The sequence below is a fragment of the Ovis aries genome, chromosome X (assembly GCF_016772045.2).
Source record: "Ovis aries strain OAR_USU_Benz2616 breed Rambouillet chromosome X, ARS-UI_Ramb_v3.0, whole genome shotgun sequence".
NCBI classification, from domain to species: domain Eukaryota; kingdom Metazoa; phylum Chordata; class Mammalia; order Artiodactyla; family Bovidae; genus Ovis; species Ovis aries.
Window position 1 is genome coordinate 30,040,534 of NC_056080.1, and position 18,634 is coordinate 30,059,167.

Below are 18,634 nucleotides of genomic sequence, written 5' to 3' on the forward strand. Positions count from 1 at the left end.
CTAAAAATACACAAATATAGGAAAAGAATACAGATACAGATAACACATACATGCACAGATTTAGGCTTTCTGGCCTCCCTATGCAATTCTGCTCCCTGCAGTAAGTCTGCTCTAATCTGGCTCAAACCACTGTTCACTGAAACTGTCTCTGCATCATCTTTCCACTGCTAAATCCAGATGATATATCTTCTGGATTCTATAGCCCCTAACTTTGCAGCATCTGACACTACTGATCAAACCTTTTTTTTTTTTTCCTTGGGCTCTATAACATCACAATAGCCTGTTTTCCACCCATCTTTCCTATCACATTAATGCTTGCCTGGATTTTGCCCTCTTCTCATTCTACATCTTTGTGCCCAGTAATGGCACCCACTACTAATGTTTCAAAACACTGAAAGGTGATGGTTACCAAATTGCTATCTTAAGTACCATGTGAGCTTCCTCTAGGACTCTAGACATGGAGTTTACTGCTTACACACAGCACCACCTGGATATTTGCAAAGATATTAGCCAGTATGTAAAAAAAAGAACTCCTGACCACAATCCTTGCCCAAACAGTGTTCTATAAATACTACTACTATTCAGTTAACATAACTAGAAACCAGAGTGTGCTCCTTGACTTCCCATTCTTGCACAACCAACTAAACAGAAATAGTAAATCTAATGGGTGATGGTATATACTCTGGTTCTGCCATTTAGTAGTATCTACGAAAGAGACTCCAGCTTTATGCCTTTAAAGCTTCATATTTAAATTGGAAATAGTTGGGGGGTTGTAGCAAAATTTAAATACCAAACAGTAATAAGTCAGGAAGCATTAGTTACTATTATTTAGGGCATGTCTGAATACTGTTCTCAACATTACACCAGCAACTTTCTGCTGCTCTTCCTGTCTCAGGTCTTGCCTTCTCCCACATCATAGCCAGAATATCTGTTTTCTACTCTCAACCAAACAGAAAAGCTATGTGTGATCCTGTGCTTGGCTGTCCCACACTGCCTCCTCTCAGGGCATTAGCCCATGATATTCCATCTGCCTGAGTTGCTATTCTATCTTCCTCCCTCTTCAATGCTTTTCCAAGCCATACTGATGCTGCAAAAGTCAGTATTGGTGGCTCTTCCTCCTCCAAAGAGGCTTCCATTGACAACCACCCTCCCCCAACTTAGTCCTGCTGCTATAACTCTCCTCCTCCTACACTGGGCTATAGGATCCTCCACTACACTCCCACAGCAGGCTGTGCTAATTCTCATAGGAGAGCCAAACACAGTATACTGAAACCACAAGTATATGAAGTTCTTGCATATGGAAGTGTAGCTCCACCTAGAATGTGTTATTCCAGAGAGAGGGGAAGTACTCAAATGATGATTGGAGCTGGTTATAAGGACCTGAGAGTCAGCTTAAAAAGGTTCCCACTGGCCAACTCTGTGACAATTTGAGCACCAATAATGGAAAATAATGAATTATAGACCTGTATGAAAGAAGAACCCATGAGTCCTAATACGTAAGAGTTACATAGCCCAATAGTAAACAGTTAAATACACACATGCACAAATAAAAGGAGAAAGGAGGGCTTTTGCTTACAGTGGAATCCAACTGGTAAATATGTGCAGGAAGCGCTGGAGCTGGAGAAATCATTTTGCAGCCATCACAGTACAGACTACTTCAAGAAATCACCAATGGATGCTGCACCTAAAGGGAAATTTGGATTAAGTTAGGCTATATTAATGGTCTTAAAGTGTCTCCCCAGAGAACTGCTTATTAGCTAGCTGCAAGGGGGACATTTACCTATACAATGGAGAAACTAAACAACATCTCAGGTAATCAAAATTAACATCACCAATGAGGGACAGATGGACAGCATACACCACCAGATATGATACCCCGAGAAGAATATATCACTTTCTAATATTCCAGCTAGGAATACATCATCTAAAACTATTCATGAAAAATAGACAAATCCAAAATGAGAAACATGCTATTAAAAATAAAACCCAGGGAGTGAGAAGGTGAGAATGTCATGTTAAAAAAGTGCCAATGTCCTAAGAGACAAAGGCTAGAAAAAATCAAAGATTAAAGAAAATACTAGAACCATGACAACTAAATGTACTATTGGATCCCAGACTGTATCTTATAGTAAATGGAGAAAATGTTATAAAAGAAATGAATGGATCAATGGATAAAACTGAAGTGTGGACAATACATCAGGAAAAGTATTCTACCAATGTCAAGGCTGTATATTGTCACCCTGCTCATTTAACTTATATGCAGAGTACATCATGAGAAACGTTGGGCTGGATGAAGCACAAGCTGGAATCAAGACTGCCGGGAGAAATATTAATAACCTCTGATATGCAGATGACACCACCCTTATGGCAGAAAGTGAAGAACTAAAGCACCTCTTGATGAAAGTGAAAGAGGAGAGTGAAAAAGTTGGCTTAAAGCTCAACATTCAGAAAACGAAGATCATGGCATCCAGTCCCATCACTTCATGGAAAATAGATGGAGAAACAGTGGAAACAGTGTCAGACTTTATTTTTTGGGGCTCCAGAATCACTGCAGATGGTGACTGCAGCCAGGAAATAAAAGGATACTTACTCCTTGAAAGAAAAGCTATGACCAACCTAGACAGCATATTAAAAAGCAGAGACATTACTTTGCCAACAAAGGTCCATCTAGTGAAGGCTATGGTTTTTCCAGCAGTCATGTATGGATGTGAGAGTTGGACTATAAAGAAAGCTGAGTGCCAAAGAATTGATGCTTTTGAACTGTGGTGTTGGAGAAGACTCTTGAGAGTCCCTTGGACTGCAAGGAGATCCAGCCAGTCCATCGTAAAGGAAATCCATCCTGAATGTTCACTGGAAGGATGTTGAAGCTGAAACTCCAATACTTTGGCCACCTGATGTGAAGAGCTGACTCATTGGAAAAGACCCTGATGCTGGGAAAGATTGAAGGTGAGAGGAGAAGGGGACGACAGAGGATGAGATGGTTGGATGGCATCACTGACTCAACAAACATGAGTTCGAGTAAACTCTGGGAGTTGGTGATGGACAGGGATGCCTGGCGTGCTGCAGTCCATGGGCTCGCAAAGAGTCGGACACAACTGAGCGACTGAACTGAATAAATTTACTGACTTGATAATTGTGCTGTGGTTATATACAAGAGTATCCCTATTTTTAGGAACTAGGCAATTAGGAGTAAAGCACATGACATAAACATCTTACTTTCAAATGCTCTGTGAAAAAAAAATCCAACATATGTCTATATCTGCATATACACATCATGCATGCACACACATGTACAGAGAGGGAGCAAGTTAGGAAGCACACAGGGAAAGGACATAAAACAATATGGCAGAGGAGGAAGACCCTGAGCTCACCTCTTCTCATGGGCTCACTGAAATCACAACTATTTACAGAGCAACTATTGATGAGAGAGTCAGCAATCTACCAGAAAAGATCTACAACTAAAGATATAAAGAAGGAATCACACAGATGAATAGAAGAGATAGTCGCAGTACACTCAAGACCCAAAACCCTGGGTGGGCAATCCACAAACAGGAGGATCATTACAACTGAAGAGGTTCTCCCCAAGTAGCAAGGGATATGAGCCCCATATGAGGCTCCCCAGCTCTGGCGTGCTGCAGCAGGAAGACAAGCCCACAGAATATTTGGCTTTGACAGTTCTCACCTTCAGAAGAACCAAGGGCAGTGGAAAAGAGAGACTCCACTCTCTAAAGTCACACATAAAATCTCACAAGCTCCCATAAACCATGACAGAAAAAGAAACTGGGAAGGAGCCTGGGTCAGTCACACCCACCGACCTTAGAGACTCTCCCAGAGGAAACTGGTGGCCACCATTTTGGGAAGTTTCTTCTATTATATACACACTTGGGGCTGGATATGCCATTTTGGAATCCTCTATCTAGCTTATAAGCCTCCAGATCCCACTCTGTCCCTTCCACCAGTCTATAGGCACCAGCACACGTCTCAGGCTAAGCAACTAGGTGGGACCAGCCCCACCTACCAGCAGAGCAGCAGTACCCACAAGACCCACCAAGTCCCATCCCCACCCACCACCAGGCCCATACCAGCTCTGAGACACCTTCAGTCCATCAGACAGCCACCCTGGGGTCCACCCCACTCACCAGTGGGCCAGCATCAGCTTTGAACACCACGGAACCCATAGCCAGTCGAGTGCAGAACTGACTCTAATAACTAGCAGGCCAACACAAGAGCAGGGAACCCCAGCCCCATAACTACCCACCCTTGAACATGGGTCTGTCTACACCAGTGAGCCAGCACTAGCCCGAGGACACCTGGCATTCCACAGCCAGTTGCCTCCTGACCCAGCCCACCCAGCCAATGTCTGCACAAAGCAGGGCCTGGTGCCCAACTAGACCAGGGCCCAGACACACCTACAAAATGACATAGTCAGCCTGCCAAAAGAGAAGGACCCATACAACCCACATAGGGGGCTCTCCCCAGAGAATATAGTTGATGACCAGAGGGGAGTGTGCTGCTAAAACATGTAGAATGTCTCCTACAAAAGGCCACTTTTCCAAGGCTAGAAAATATAACCGATCTACCAGATACACAGAAATAAAAATGGCAAATTAGAAACACTGAGTCAACAGAGTAACATGCTCCAATCAAAGGAACAAGATAAAACCTAGAAAGAAGAACTAAATGAAGTGGAAATAAACCTAATAAAGAATTCAAGGCAATAAACTACAGTTGATCAAAGAATTAAGAGAAGAATGAACACAGTGCGAAGTTTAACAGTTAGAATACATAATGAAGAACCGAACAGAAATGAAGACTATAGTAAGTGAAATGAAAATTACCCTAGAAGGAATCAACAGTAAACTAAATGACACAGAGGAATGAATCAGCAAGCTGAAGAGCAGATAACGGAAATCACTGAGCTGACCAAATGTAAAAAAAAAAAAAAAAACACATGACAACAGTTGAAAAGGACCTCTAAGATACTGTCAAGTATACTAACATTCAACTTATAAACGTCCCAGAAGTATAAAGAAAGTCAAAGTGAAGTCACTCAGTCATGTCCAACTCTTTGCGACCCCACCAGGCTCCTTCCGTCCATAGGATTTTCCAGGCAAGAGTGCTAGAGTGGATTGCCATTTGCTTCTCCAGGGGATCTTCCCGACCCAGGAATTGAACCTGGGTCTCCCACATTGCAGGCAGACGCTTTACCGTCAGCCACTAGGGAAGCCCCCCAGAAGGATAAGGCAGAGGCAAAGGGGCACAGAACATATTTGAAGACATAATAGCTGAAAACTTCCTTAACCCAGGAAAGGAAATAGACATCCAGGTCTAGAAAGCAAAGACTCTCCAACTGACAAACTTAAAGAGGTCACACCCAGATTTAATGTAATTAAACTCACAAAAATTAAAGACAAGGACAGAATATTAAAAGCAGCAAGGAAAAAGGAAAAGCAGCAAGGATAAAGGAAAAGCAGCAAGGAAAAAGCAAGAAGTTACGTGTATGGAAACTTCAATAAAGCTATCAGCTGGGATTTTTTGGAGCTCTGCAGGCCAAAACCAAGTGGCATGATCTTTTTTAAAGTGAGGAAAGGGAAAAACCAACAACCAAGAATACTCTGACCAGCAAGCCTCTCATCCACGTTTGATGGAGAAATCAAAACTTCTACAGAGAGTTCAAAACTAGAAAGACTTCAATACTACTGAACCAGCTTTACAAGAAATGTTAAAGGGTCTTTCCTGACAGAAAGAAAAGGCCACATCTAGAAACATGAAAAATATGAAAGACAAAGCAGGATCAAAATGGCAGAGGAGTAGGACATGGATCTCACCTTCTTCAACAAATACATCAAAAATACACCTACATGAGGAATTATTATCACAGAACATCTACTCAATGCAGACAGGGCAAGAAAATTTCCATGTAACTAGACAGGACAAAGGGGAAAAGAAAAGAGAAATTCGGAGGGCTCTTGAGCCTGTAGGAGGGAGCTGTGAAAAAGAAAAAGTTCCTACACACTGGGAAGTTCTCTCAGAGGTAAGAAGATCATCTGGGACAGAAAGGGAGCTTCGGAGCCTCAGAGTACAGTGCAAAAACCAGTCTGTGGAGGGTAAAGCAGACTGAGGCCTGTCAAGATGTTTGGTCTGGACACCCAGCACTTTTCAGCCTGAGACACGTGTCCCCTGGGGCAGTCAGAGTCTGGGTGCTGAGGCTTGGGCTTTGGAGGTCAGAACTGGGCAGAGGACTGCGCTTGGCTGCGTGGAGATAGCCTGACAGAGCTAGGGGGTGGTGCACCACACCAAGGGAGTACTGGAAGAAGACTGGACCCACCACAGAGGAAGGTGCCCACCACAGAGAGGGTGCACAAGGGAAGAGGAGGGATCGCCACAGTAGTTTCTTTCTCTGCATGTGCTCTCAGGCAACAGGGCACCACCTACACAGGCTCTGGTGTGGGCATGAGCTGCCACTGCTATCTCCCCAGGCAACAGAAATAAAAACAAAAAATAAACTGGGACCTTCCCTAGTGGTTCAGTGGCTAAGACTCCACATTCCCAAGGCAGGGGCCCCAGGTTCGATCTCTGGTCAAGGAACTAGATTCCACATGCAGCAATTAAGTGGTTGTATGCCACAACTAAAGAGCCTTCATGCTGCAATGAAGATTGAAGATCACTGCAACTAAGACCCAGCACAGCCAAATAGGTATTTTTAAAATAATAAATAAAAATAAACAAATAGGACCTAATCAAGTTTACAGAAACAATACAAAATTGAAAAGACAACCTATGGAATGGGAAAAAATACTTGCAAATGATGCAATGGACAAGGGCTTCATCTCCAAAACATAGAAACAGTTCATATAACTCAACAGCACAAGAACCAACCCAATCAGAAAAAAAGCAGAAGACCTTAACTGACATTTCTCCAAAGAAGACATATAGATGGCCAGTATGCCCATAAAAAGATGCTCCACATCATTTATTATTAGAGAAGCACAAATGAAAACTACAATGAGGTACCACGCCACACGAGTGAGCATGGCCATTATTAAAAAGTCTAGAAAGAACAAATACTGGAAAGGGTGTGGAGAAAGGGGACTCTCTGACACTACTGGTAGGAATATAAGTTAGTGCAGCCACTGTGAAAAACAGTATGGTGATTCTTTACCAAACGAAAAATAAAATTAGCATATGATCCAGAAATCCCACTCCTAGGCATATACCCAGACAAAACTGTAATTCAAAAAGATACACACACCCCTATGTTCACAGCAGCACTATTCCCAATAGCCAAGACATGGAAACAACCTAGGTGTCCATCAACAGACAAATGGATAAAGAAGACCTGTTACATATAAAAAATGGACTACTACTCAGCCATAAAAAAGAACGAAACGATACCATTTGCAGTGACATGAATCCAACTACAGATTATCATACTAACTGAAATAAGTCAGAAAGAGTAAGACAGATACCATATGATATCACTTAGACATGGAATCTAAAATATGGCACAAATGAACCTATCCACAAAATAAGAAGAGACTCAAACACAGAATACAGGCCCATGGCTGTCAAGGGGGAATGGGGGAGGGAGAGGGATGAGCTGAGAGTTAGGGGTTAGTAGATGCAAACTATTACACTGAAAGTGAAAGTCACTCAGTTGTGTCCAACTCTTTGTGATCCCACGGACTGTATAGTCCATGAAATTCTCCAGGCCAGAATACTGGAGTGGGTGGCCATTCCCTTCTCCAGGGGATCCTTCCAACCCAGGAACCAAACCCCCAGGTCTTCTGCATTGCAGTCAGATTCTTTACCAGCTGAGCCACAAGGGAAGCCCAAGAATACGGGAGTGGGTAGCCTATTCTTTCTCCAGTGGATCTTCCTGGCCCAGGAATTGAACCAGGGTCTCCTGAATTGCTGCCAGATTCTTTAACAACTGAGCTATCAGGGAAGCCCAAACTATTACATTGAGAATGGATAAACAACTCTATTCTATCATACTATATAGCACAGGGAACTATATCTAATCTCTAGGGATAAACCATAATGAAAAAGAATATAAAAAAGAATGTATATATGCTTATAACGGAATCACTGTGCTGTACAGCAGAAATTAGCACAACATTGTAGATCAACTATTCTTCAATAAAAAATTATGAAAATAAAAAGTTCATTAGTAAAGGCAAATGCATAGTTAAGATAGCAAATCAATCAAGTACAAAACTAGTAGGAAGTTCATAAGACAAAAGCAGTAGAATCATCTATAGCTTCATTAAGGGATACAAAAACAAAAAGATATAAAATACTATGCCAAAAACAGTAATTATAGGGGGACTGGAGTAAAAATAAAGGTTGATATAATGCATTTGAAGTAAGAGATCAGCAACTTGAAACAATCATGTATATATATAGATGACTACATATAAACCTCATGATAATCACAAACCAAAAAATTTGCAATAGAGAAGAAAAAAGAGAAAGGAATCTAAACATAACACTAAATTTAGTCATCAAAGTGGAAGAGAAAAAAAGAAACAACAACAAAAACAGAAAAACAGCCCCCAAACAACTTAAAAAGTGGCAATGATTATATATCAATAACTATCAATAATTACTTTAGGACTTCCCTGGGAGTCCATCCAATAATTAAGAATATGCCTGCCCGTGTAGGGGACACAGGTTCCATCCCTGGTCTGGGAAAATTACACATGCCATGGAGCAAACAAACCCATGCACCACAGTGACTGAGCCTGTGCTCTAGAACCCATGCACTGCAACTCTTGAAGCCCATGGGCCCTAGAGTCCACGCTCCTCAACAAGAGAAGCCAACACAATGGGAAGCCCAGGCACGACAACTGGAGAGTAGCCCCTGCTCACGGCAGCTAGAGAAAGCCCAAGTGCAGCAAGGAAGACTCAGCAAAGCCAAAAATAATAAAGGTAACTAAAAATAAATAAATACATAAAGCCAACCTTATTATTTTAATTTTTTTCAATCTTATTATTTTAAATAATACTTTAAATGTAAGTAGATTAAATGCTCCAATCAAAAGACACAGAATGGCTGAACAGAAAAGCCATATTTATACTGCCTATAAGAGACTCACTTCAGATTTAAAGACACACACAGGGGGACTTCCTTGGTAGTCCAGTGGTTAAGAATTCGCCTTGAAATACAAGGGACACTTTTTTTTTTAGTTCTTCCAGTTTATTGCTACCAACCCATCTCCCTCCATCCTCTCCAGGCATGCGTGCTCAGTCATGTAACCCCATGGACTGCAGCCCTCCAGACTCCTCTGTCCATAGACTTTTCTAGGCGAGAACACTGGAATGGGCTGCCATTTCCTTCTCCAAAGGATGTGGTTTTGATCCCTGGTCAGGAAACCAAGATCCAACATGCCATGGAGTAACTAGGCCTGCGTGCCACAACTATGACTCAGTGCAGCCAAAACTAACAAATTAAATAAATAAATATTTAAAAACAAACAAACAAAAAACACAAACTGAAAGAGAGAATGGAAAACAGTATTCCAAACAAATGAAAACAAGAGAGCCAGGGCAGCAACAGACACACCTATCAACAGAACAGAGAGCCCACAAATAAACCACGTACGGTCAATTAATCTATGACAAAGGAGAACATACAGTTTCTTCAATAAGTGTACTGGGGAAACTGGTATCTACAAATAAAGGAATGAAATTTGAACATTTTCTTACAGCATACATAAAAACAAACACAAAATTGATTAAAGACCGAAACATAAGACTGAAAACCATAAAACTCCTAGAGTAAACCGTAAGTAGAACACTCCTTGACCTAAATCATAGCAACATTTCTTTGGAATTTGTCTCCTAAGACAAAAGAAACAAAACCAAAAATAAACAAATGGGAAATAATTAAAGCTTTTGCACAGCAAAGAAAACCACTAAGAGAAAAAGACCCACTGAATGGGAGAAAATATTTGCAACTGATATGACCAGTAAGGAGTTCTTAATAATATCCAAAATATACAAACCACTCATACAACTAGATTAAAAAATGAGCAGACATCCTGAATAGACAATTTTCAAAAGAAGACATATAGACATGTCAATCCAAAGATTAACGGGCACATGAAAAGATGCTCAACACTGCTAATCATCAAACAAATGTAAATAAAAACCACAATGAGATAACCTCACACCTGTCAGAATGGCTATCATCAAAAAGACCACAAATAACCAATGTGGGCAAGACTGTGAAGAAAAGGGAACACTTGTACACTGCTAGCAGATTGGCACAGCCACTGGGGAAAACAGTATGGAGGTTCCTCAGAAAAATGAAAATAGAGTTACGTATGATCCAGCAATTGCATTCCTGGATATATATCCAAAGAAAACAAAAATACCACTTTGAAAAGGTATGTGCACCCCAATGTTCACAGCAGCATTACTGACAAGAGCCAAGATATGGAAGCATCCCAAGTGCTAGTCGAGAGATGAATGGATCAAAATGTTCTATATGTGTGTGTATAAAGCAATACTATTCAACCATAAAAAAAGAAAATTTGCCATTTGCAACAACATAGATGGTGAACCTACAGGGTATGATACTTAGTGAAATAAGTCAGAAAGAGACATGTGTATGTTATTTATATGCGGAGTCTAAAAAATCAAACAATTACTATAACAAGACAGACTCACAGATACAGAGAGCAAAGCAGTGGCTACCAATGGGGAGAGGAAAGGGAGGAGGGGCAAAATAGGGGCAGGGGATAAGAAGTGTAACAAACTACTAGGTATATATAAGTTACAAGGATGTATTTTACAGGACAGGGAATACAGCCAATATTTTATAGTAACTATATGTGGAGTATAATATATAAAAATTTGAATAACTATATCATACATCTGAAACTAATATTGTAAATCAACTATAAGTCAGTTTTTTTAAAAAGCAAACAGTGATAAATGTTAACAATACATAAATGTGTGTAAAGAGCATACAGCATTCTTTGTACCACATTTATTCTTGCAACTTCTCTAGGTTTAGAATTATTTCCCCAAAACAAAGCCAAAACAGGACAAAACCAAAAGGAAAGGCTGTAGTTCTATTCAGGGATTATCCCTTGTTCACCACTGCATTCCAGAGTGTGACCTAGCACCTGCTCAAATGTTTGCTACATAATGAAGAATGAATTTCACAATACTAAAGCAAACTAGCTAGTAAGATAAGAAAAATATACAGATGAACCTTGCCCCCTACCTTCTGTACACCCCATCTCCCAATAAAAAACTGGGGGATCAGGGATCACCTATGTAATGAGTTGTGAATGCTAAGGGAAAATGAAAAATAAGTTTAGGCTACTAAATCATTGGGTACAGTTTCTAGTTTGCCCCTTTTAAAGCATCCCAGATCTGAAATGCTAAGAGATTCTACCAGTTTAAGCTTTAATTTAAAATGTAAGTATTTACACAATGGAATATTATTCAGCCATTAAAAGAATACATTTGAATTAGTTCTAATGAGGTGGATGAAACTGGAGCCGATTATACAGAGTGAAGTAAGCCAGAAAGAAAAACACCAATACAGTATACTAATGCCTATATATGGAATTTAGAAAGATGGTAATGATAACCCTATATGCGAGACAGCAAAAGACACACAGATGTATAGAACAGTCTTTTGGACTCTGTGGGAAAGGGCGAGGGTGGGATGATTTGGGAGAATGGCATTGAAACATGTATATTATCATATGTGAAATGGATCTCTAGTCCAGGTTCGATGCATGGGACAGGGTGCTCAGGGCTGGTGCACTGGGAGGACCCAGAGGGATGGGATGGGAAGGGAGTTGGGGGGTGGTTCAGGATGGGGAACACATGTACACCTGTGGTGGATTCATGTCAATGTACGGCAAAACCACTACAATACTGTAAAGTATTTAGCCTCCAATTAAAATAAATTAAAAATAAAATAAAATGTAAGTATTTAAAGTCTTTAGTGTTTATTTAACCTTTTTTTTAAGAAACAAGGTTTGAATTTTCCACCTTTTTGATCAAAACAAACACTACCTTGCCATTTTCACAGATGATCTATACCTTGCACTAGCCACAGGAGTCCTAACTGGATAAGTAACCTTGCCAAGTCACTGAAGAACTAAGGCTGCTGCTAAGTCACTTCAGTCGTGTCTGACTCTGTGTGACCCTACAGACGGCAGCCCACCAGGCTCCTCTGTCCCTGGGATTCTCCAGGCAAGAACACTGGAGTGGGTTGCCATTTCCTTCTCCAATGCATGAAGGTGAAAAGTGAAAGTGAAGTCGCTCAGTTGTGTCCGACTCTTAGCGACCCCATGGACTGCAGCCTACCAGGCTCCTCCATCCATGGGATTTTCCAGGCAGGAGTTCTGGAGTGGGGTTAAACCATAATGTGATTCATTTTAATTATCCTAGGAGTTACATTAAGTAGAAAGAAACAGGTGAAATCATTAATAATTCTAATATATTTAATCCAAGACAGCAAAAACACTATTGTTTTTAACATAAATTCAATATAAACATCACTGATATTTTACAATTTTTTTTTCAAACTAAGTCCTGGGAGTGCAGTATACTTTATATTTATAACACATTTCAAGTGCTCAGTGTCCACCTGAAGTTACTACCCTCTTCCAACAACAAAAGAGAAGACTCTACACATGGACATCACTAGATGGTCAACACCGAAATCAGACTGATTATATTCTTTGCAGCCAAGGATGGAGAAGCTCTATACAGTCAGCTAAAACAAGGCTGACTGTGGTTCAGATCATGAACTCCTTATTGCCAAATTCAGACTTAAATTGAAGAAAGTAGGAAAAACCACTAGACCATTCAGGTACGACCTACATCAAATCCCTTAAATTATACAGTGGAAGTGATAAATAGATTCAAAGGATTAGATCTGATAGAGTGCCTGAAGAACTATGGACAGAGGTTCGTGACATTGTACAGGAGACAGGGATCAAGAACATCACCATGAAAAAGAAAAGCAAAAAGGCAAAATGGTTGTCTCAGGAGGGCTAACAAATAGCTGTGAAAAGAAGAGAAGCAAAAGGCAAAGAAGAAAAGGAAAGATACACTCATCTGAATGCAGAGTTCCAAAGAATAGCAAGGAGAGATAAGAAAGTCTTTCTCAGTGATCAATGCAAAGAAACAGAGGAAAAACAACAAAATGAGAAAGACTAGAGATCTCATCAAGAAAATCTGAGATACCAAGGGAACATTACATGCAAAGATGGGCACAATTAAAGGACAGAAGAGGTATGGACTTAAGAGAAGCAGAAGATATTAAGAAGAGGTGGCAACAACAGACAGAAGAACTGTACAAAAAGATCTTCATGACCCAGATAACCACAATGGTGTGATCACTCACCTAGAGCCAGACATCCTGGAATGCCAACTCAAGTGGGCCTTACGAAGCATCACAATGAACAAAGCTAGTGGCGGTGATGGAATTCCAGTTGAGCTATTTCAAATCCTAAAAGATGATGTGGTGAAAGTGTTGCACTCAACATGCCAGTAAACTTGGAAAACTCAGCAGTGGCCACAGGACTGGAAAAGTTCAGTTTTCATTCCAATTCCAAAGAAAGGCAATGCCAAAGAAAGTTCAAATTACCACACAATTGTACTCATCTCACACGCTAGCAATGTAATACTCAAAATTCTCCAAGCCAGGCTTCAATAGTATGTAAACTGTGAACTTCCAGATGTTTAAGCTGGATTTAGAAAAGACTGAGGAACCAGAGATCAAATTGCCAACATCCGCTGGATCATCAAAAAAGCAAGAGAGTTCCAGAAAAACATCTACTTCTGTTTTATTGACTATGCCAAAGCCCTTGACCGTGTGGATCACAACAAACTGTGGAAAATTCTTCAAGAGATGGGAATACCAGACCACCCAATCTGCCTCCTGAGAAATCTGTATGCAGGTCAAGAAGCAACAATTAGAACTGGACATGGAACAACAGACTGGTTCCAAACCGGGAAAGGAGTACATCAAGGCTGTATATTGTCACCCTGCTTATTTAACTTATATGCAGACTACATCATGAGAAACGCTGGGCTGGATGAAGCACAAGCTGGAATCAAGCTTGCCAGGAGAAATATCAATAATCTCAGATACGCAGATACCACCACCCTTATGGCAGAAAGCGACAAAGAACTAAAGAGTCTCTTGATTAAAGTGAAAGAGGAGAGTGAGAAAGACGGCTTAAAACTCAACATTCAAAAAACAAAGATCATGGCATCCAGTCCCATCACTTCATGGGAAATAGATGGGGAAACAATGGAAACTGTGACAGATTTTATTTTGGGGGGCTCCAAAATCACTGCAGATGGTGACTGCAGCCATGAAATTAAAAGACACTTGCTCTTTGGAAGGAAAGCTATGACCAACGTAGACAGCATATTCAGGTCCATCTAGTGAAAGCTATGGTTTTTCCAGTAGTCATGTATGGATGTGAGTTGGACTATAAAGAAAGCTGAGCGCAGAAGATTTGATGCTTTTGAACTGTGGTGTTGGAAAAGACTCTTGAGAGTTCCTTGGACTGCAAGGAGATCCAGCCAGTCCATCCTAAAGGAAATCTGTCCTGAATATTCATTGGAAGGACTGATGCTGAAGCTGAAACTCCAACACTCTGGCCATCTGATGCAAAGAACTAACTCGTTGGAAAAGACCCTGATGCTGGGAAAGATTGAAGGCAGGAGGAGAAGGGGATGACAGAGGGTGAGATGGTTGAATGGCATCATGGACTCCATGGACATGAGTTTGAGCAAGCTCCAGGAGCTGGTGATGAACAGGGACGCCTGGTGTGCTGCAGTCCATGGGGTCACAAAGAGTCAGACATGACTGAGCGACTGAACTGACTGACCTTACTGGTCAGCACAACTCTAAGGCCTTTGGATTTTGATTTTAAATTACAGGCTAAGAGCTACAACTTTTAAGATTCGCCAAATCAGTATCTTCTTTAAGAGTACATTATTGACTGGGCACAGGGTCTAGCACAGACAAGGTATTCAATATTTCTTAGGTGAAATGAACAAAATGCAATTCATTTAATTTAATGACAGGAATGACTTTATGGTCTTCCCTCATAACTCAGTTGATAAAGTATCTGCCTGCAATGTCAGAGACCCTAGTTCGATTCCTGGGCCAAGATCCACTGGTGAAGTGATAGGCTACCCACTCCAGTAATTCTGGGCTTACTTGTGGCTCAGCTGGTAAAGAATCCACCTGCCATATGGAAGAACGGGGTTCGATCCCTGGATTGGGAAGATCCCTTGGAGAAGGGAAAGGCTACCCACTCCAGTATTCTGGTCTGAAGAATTTCATGGGGTTGCAAAGAGTCGGACACAACTGAGAGACTTTTGCTTCAAGCTTTATCTTCCCTGGTGGCTCAGAGGTTAAAGCGTCTGCCTCCAATGCGGGAGACCCGGGTTCAATCCCTGGGTCGGGAAGATCCCCCAGAGAAGGAAATGGCAACCCACTCCAGTACTCTTGCCTGGAGAATACCATGGACAGAGAAGCCTGGTAGGCTACAGTCCATGGGGTTGCAAAGAGTCGGACACGACTGAGTGACTTCACTTACTTCCTCCCTTCCTTCATAACTTTAGGTAATCAAATCTGTTGATATTTATAGAAATGATAATGGCTTTCCTACCAAAAAGGGATTTAACCACATCCAGACAACCTGACAGCTATTTAATTATTGTCAATAAAGAGCTTCAGAAGCATCCAAAGGCTTCACTTAAGCTTTCCAAGGGGCTTCAAAGAACAGTTTTTATTAATTTCTCAACCCTACTTTCAAGTCCTTAAAATATAAGGGCAATGCAACTGCCTTTTTATAAGAAAGAAAAACAAAGGTCAATAAAAACAAGGATTTTTCAGATGTCAAGAGCCTGGGACCACAGACTATTTCACACCTCTTTGGGGTTTCTACCTCCTGGCTAGCTTTATTACCATTCAGAACCTCAGGTGCACTGAGACCAAAGTTACTACTGCCTTTATCACCATTATTTATCAGCTACCATTTACTGAACAACTATGGCATACCCTGAAAAATAGTTATAATTACCTCCACTTTACAAATATGAAATCAAACTCAGAATGGGCACATGGCAGATTCATGACTCAAACCCAAGCCTACCGTCTTCAATGTCTTTTCTTTCCACAATGTCATTGGTAGCTAACAAGGATGTTCCCAGCTGAGTGACGACAAGCACTCTTCTTTCATTAGCTGGTAGGGGGGAAAAGATAGCAAACTCTCACCAATTTATCATCCCAATAGCAGGGTAAAGGTGTGTAGGATGTGGAAGGCAGAGAGAGCAGGAAAGAATCCTTCTGCAAATCAGCTGATTTCAGACATACAAGAAACAGCTGAAGGGGAAAAGCTGCCATTTTCTTTTTTAAGGATTACAAATACTTGCCTTTGAAAAAACATTAAAAAGCATCTTTACAATCAAGGCCAACAGCTTGCTAACCCACAAAGATGGCTACCATCTGAAAAGATGATTAATAGTAGACCTACTTTTCACAAGGAGTAGGAATCTAAACTGATAAAAGCTCATTCTCTTCAAGGGATTGTGTCAATAATCTCAAATGTGATAAGTAATCTGCTCTGTACACTCACTCACTCACTCAAGCAGTAACTAACATGAATAATCATTATGTATTTCACAATATATAACATTCTCAAATAAACTTGACTTTTGGGGATGATAAAATACTGAAATACTTTTTAAAAAGCTATTTCCTTTCTGCTCAGAGGGAGGTTAAGCCAACAGTTTACAAACAGAAAATATTCCAACCAATAAGATCAACCAATTTCTTAAAAAAACAGTTTTCTAGTAAAGTACTACACTGGATTTGTGTATTTAATCTCATAGAATACAACTAAAATTATACACTGTCATATAGGATCTCATATTATAGATTTGAACAATTCAGGTTAAAACATACAATCAATTCCTGCTCATATATATTACAGTATTCAACTATGCAAAACACATACAGACTTTATAACTTAACAATATTATAATGGGCTGCTACTTTTCATATCATATTAAAATGAGTCATGATGTGACACCTCAAAACCAGCCAGAAGATGCAAGTAGTATTTGAACTGTACTAGTATTAGGACATGACCAGGAGAAGGCAATGGCAACCCACTCCAGTACTCTTGTCTGGAAAGTCCCATGGACGGAGGAGCCTGGTAGGCTGCAGTCCATGGGGTCGCGAAGAGTCGGGCACAACTGAGCGACTTCACTTTCACTTTTCACTTTCATGCACTGGAGAAGGAAATGGCAACCCACTCCAGTGTTCTTGCCTGGAGAATCCCAGGGACGGCCGAGCCCAGTGGGTTGCTGTCGATGGGGTTACACAGAGTCGGACACGACTGAAGCGACTTAGCAGTAGCAGCAGGACATGACCAATCTCCTGGGACACCCCCTGAAACACCCCAACTACACCACAGATGGCCACAGCTGTGGACTGTGGAGCTGTGTAGGCAGTAACCCTAGATCAAGAACAAACAAATATGGAAGGCATAAACCCTACGACTGTCACACAGTTTCAAAGCCATATAAACCAGGAGATTCTGTAGCATTGAGCCTTTGTTGCCTGCAAGCTTTGCAGGATTCCTTATTTTTTAAGGCACTACAGCAACTGAAGGGCTGGGATATTATGCTTACCTAAGGCTTCCTTCAGCGGTGCAGAATTTCTCTCAACAGAATTTCCCCATCCAAGCAGAGAGGAAGTTCTCTCAGAGTTCTACTCCTATGCCACAATTCTCTACACTACAGAAGATGACCTCAACACCTAGCGCTTTGTCTCCACAGCCTTTTCTAAGCTCAGCAAATACTGAGGGCTATGATGACCCTGACTGTTTACCTCTGCCAAAATTTTAGCTCACTTTCTAAGATAATTACATCACAGGTTATAACCCAATGGTCTGTGGGCCAAAACCAGCCCACCAATCTGTTGGGTTTGGCCTTGGTGTGATAAAAAGAAAAAAGCCACAGTTTAGGACAATTTTACATTAAACCTTGGGTATCTAGCTTTTGTCCGAAAAGTCAGATCTACCAGTAGTAGTCAATAACCAGCTGAACCTAAGGACATACTCTCTAGCGTGCCTAATCCCTACACTCCCCTCGCATGTTCCAGACAGAGGCCATGCCTTGCTCCATTCACTGACATATTTGTTGGGTCTCTTGACAGCTGACATGTGTTCAATAGAGAAGCTGAAAGGTAGTACTACATGTATTAGTCTACCTAGTGCATCTCAACAGTATGCTATTGATGTGGTAATGTGGGGCATAATGATTCATCATGCAAGTCCACTGCACATGACACAAGGTGTTTGGCATCCTGGTCTCCCCCTGTAAAATCCCAACAGCACCTCCAAATGGCCCCAGGAAAGGTAACAATATCTGTGGCTGACAATCACTGCTAGCATGTTAAGTTTAGTGAGGTGAGCATTTCCCAGGTTTGAAAAAAAGCCTTATTGTGAGAGAAGTTTTAAGATAATCTTTCAGTGGAAGGCTAAGAAGATTTTTCATACATATACCTGTAAGGATGCTACCAAAATACAAGTGAGAAATAGGAACAGGATAGTTATTATTTCTC

The 18,634-nt window shown here is 41.0% G+C and overlaps 1 protein-coding gene across 10 annotated transcripts in view; it reads right to left on the reverse strand.

Annotated features, from left to right (window-relative positions):
• The window catches only part of TAB3 (TGF-beta activated kinase 1 (MAP3K7) binding protein 3), a 92,708-nt gene that overhangs the window by 36,964 nt on the left and 37,110 nt on the right, over window positions 1-18,634 (reverse strand). For all 10 annotated transcript variants that reach the window (XM_060407866.1, XM_060407869.1, XM_060407865.1 and 7 more), the window contains one exon: window positions 1,577-1,684. The gene's annotated coding sequence lies outside the window, so the exon portion shown is untranslated. The remainder of the gene's footprint in view (window positions 1-1,576; window positions 1,685-18,634) is intronic.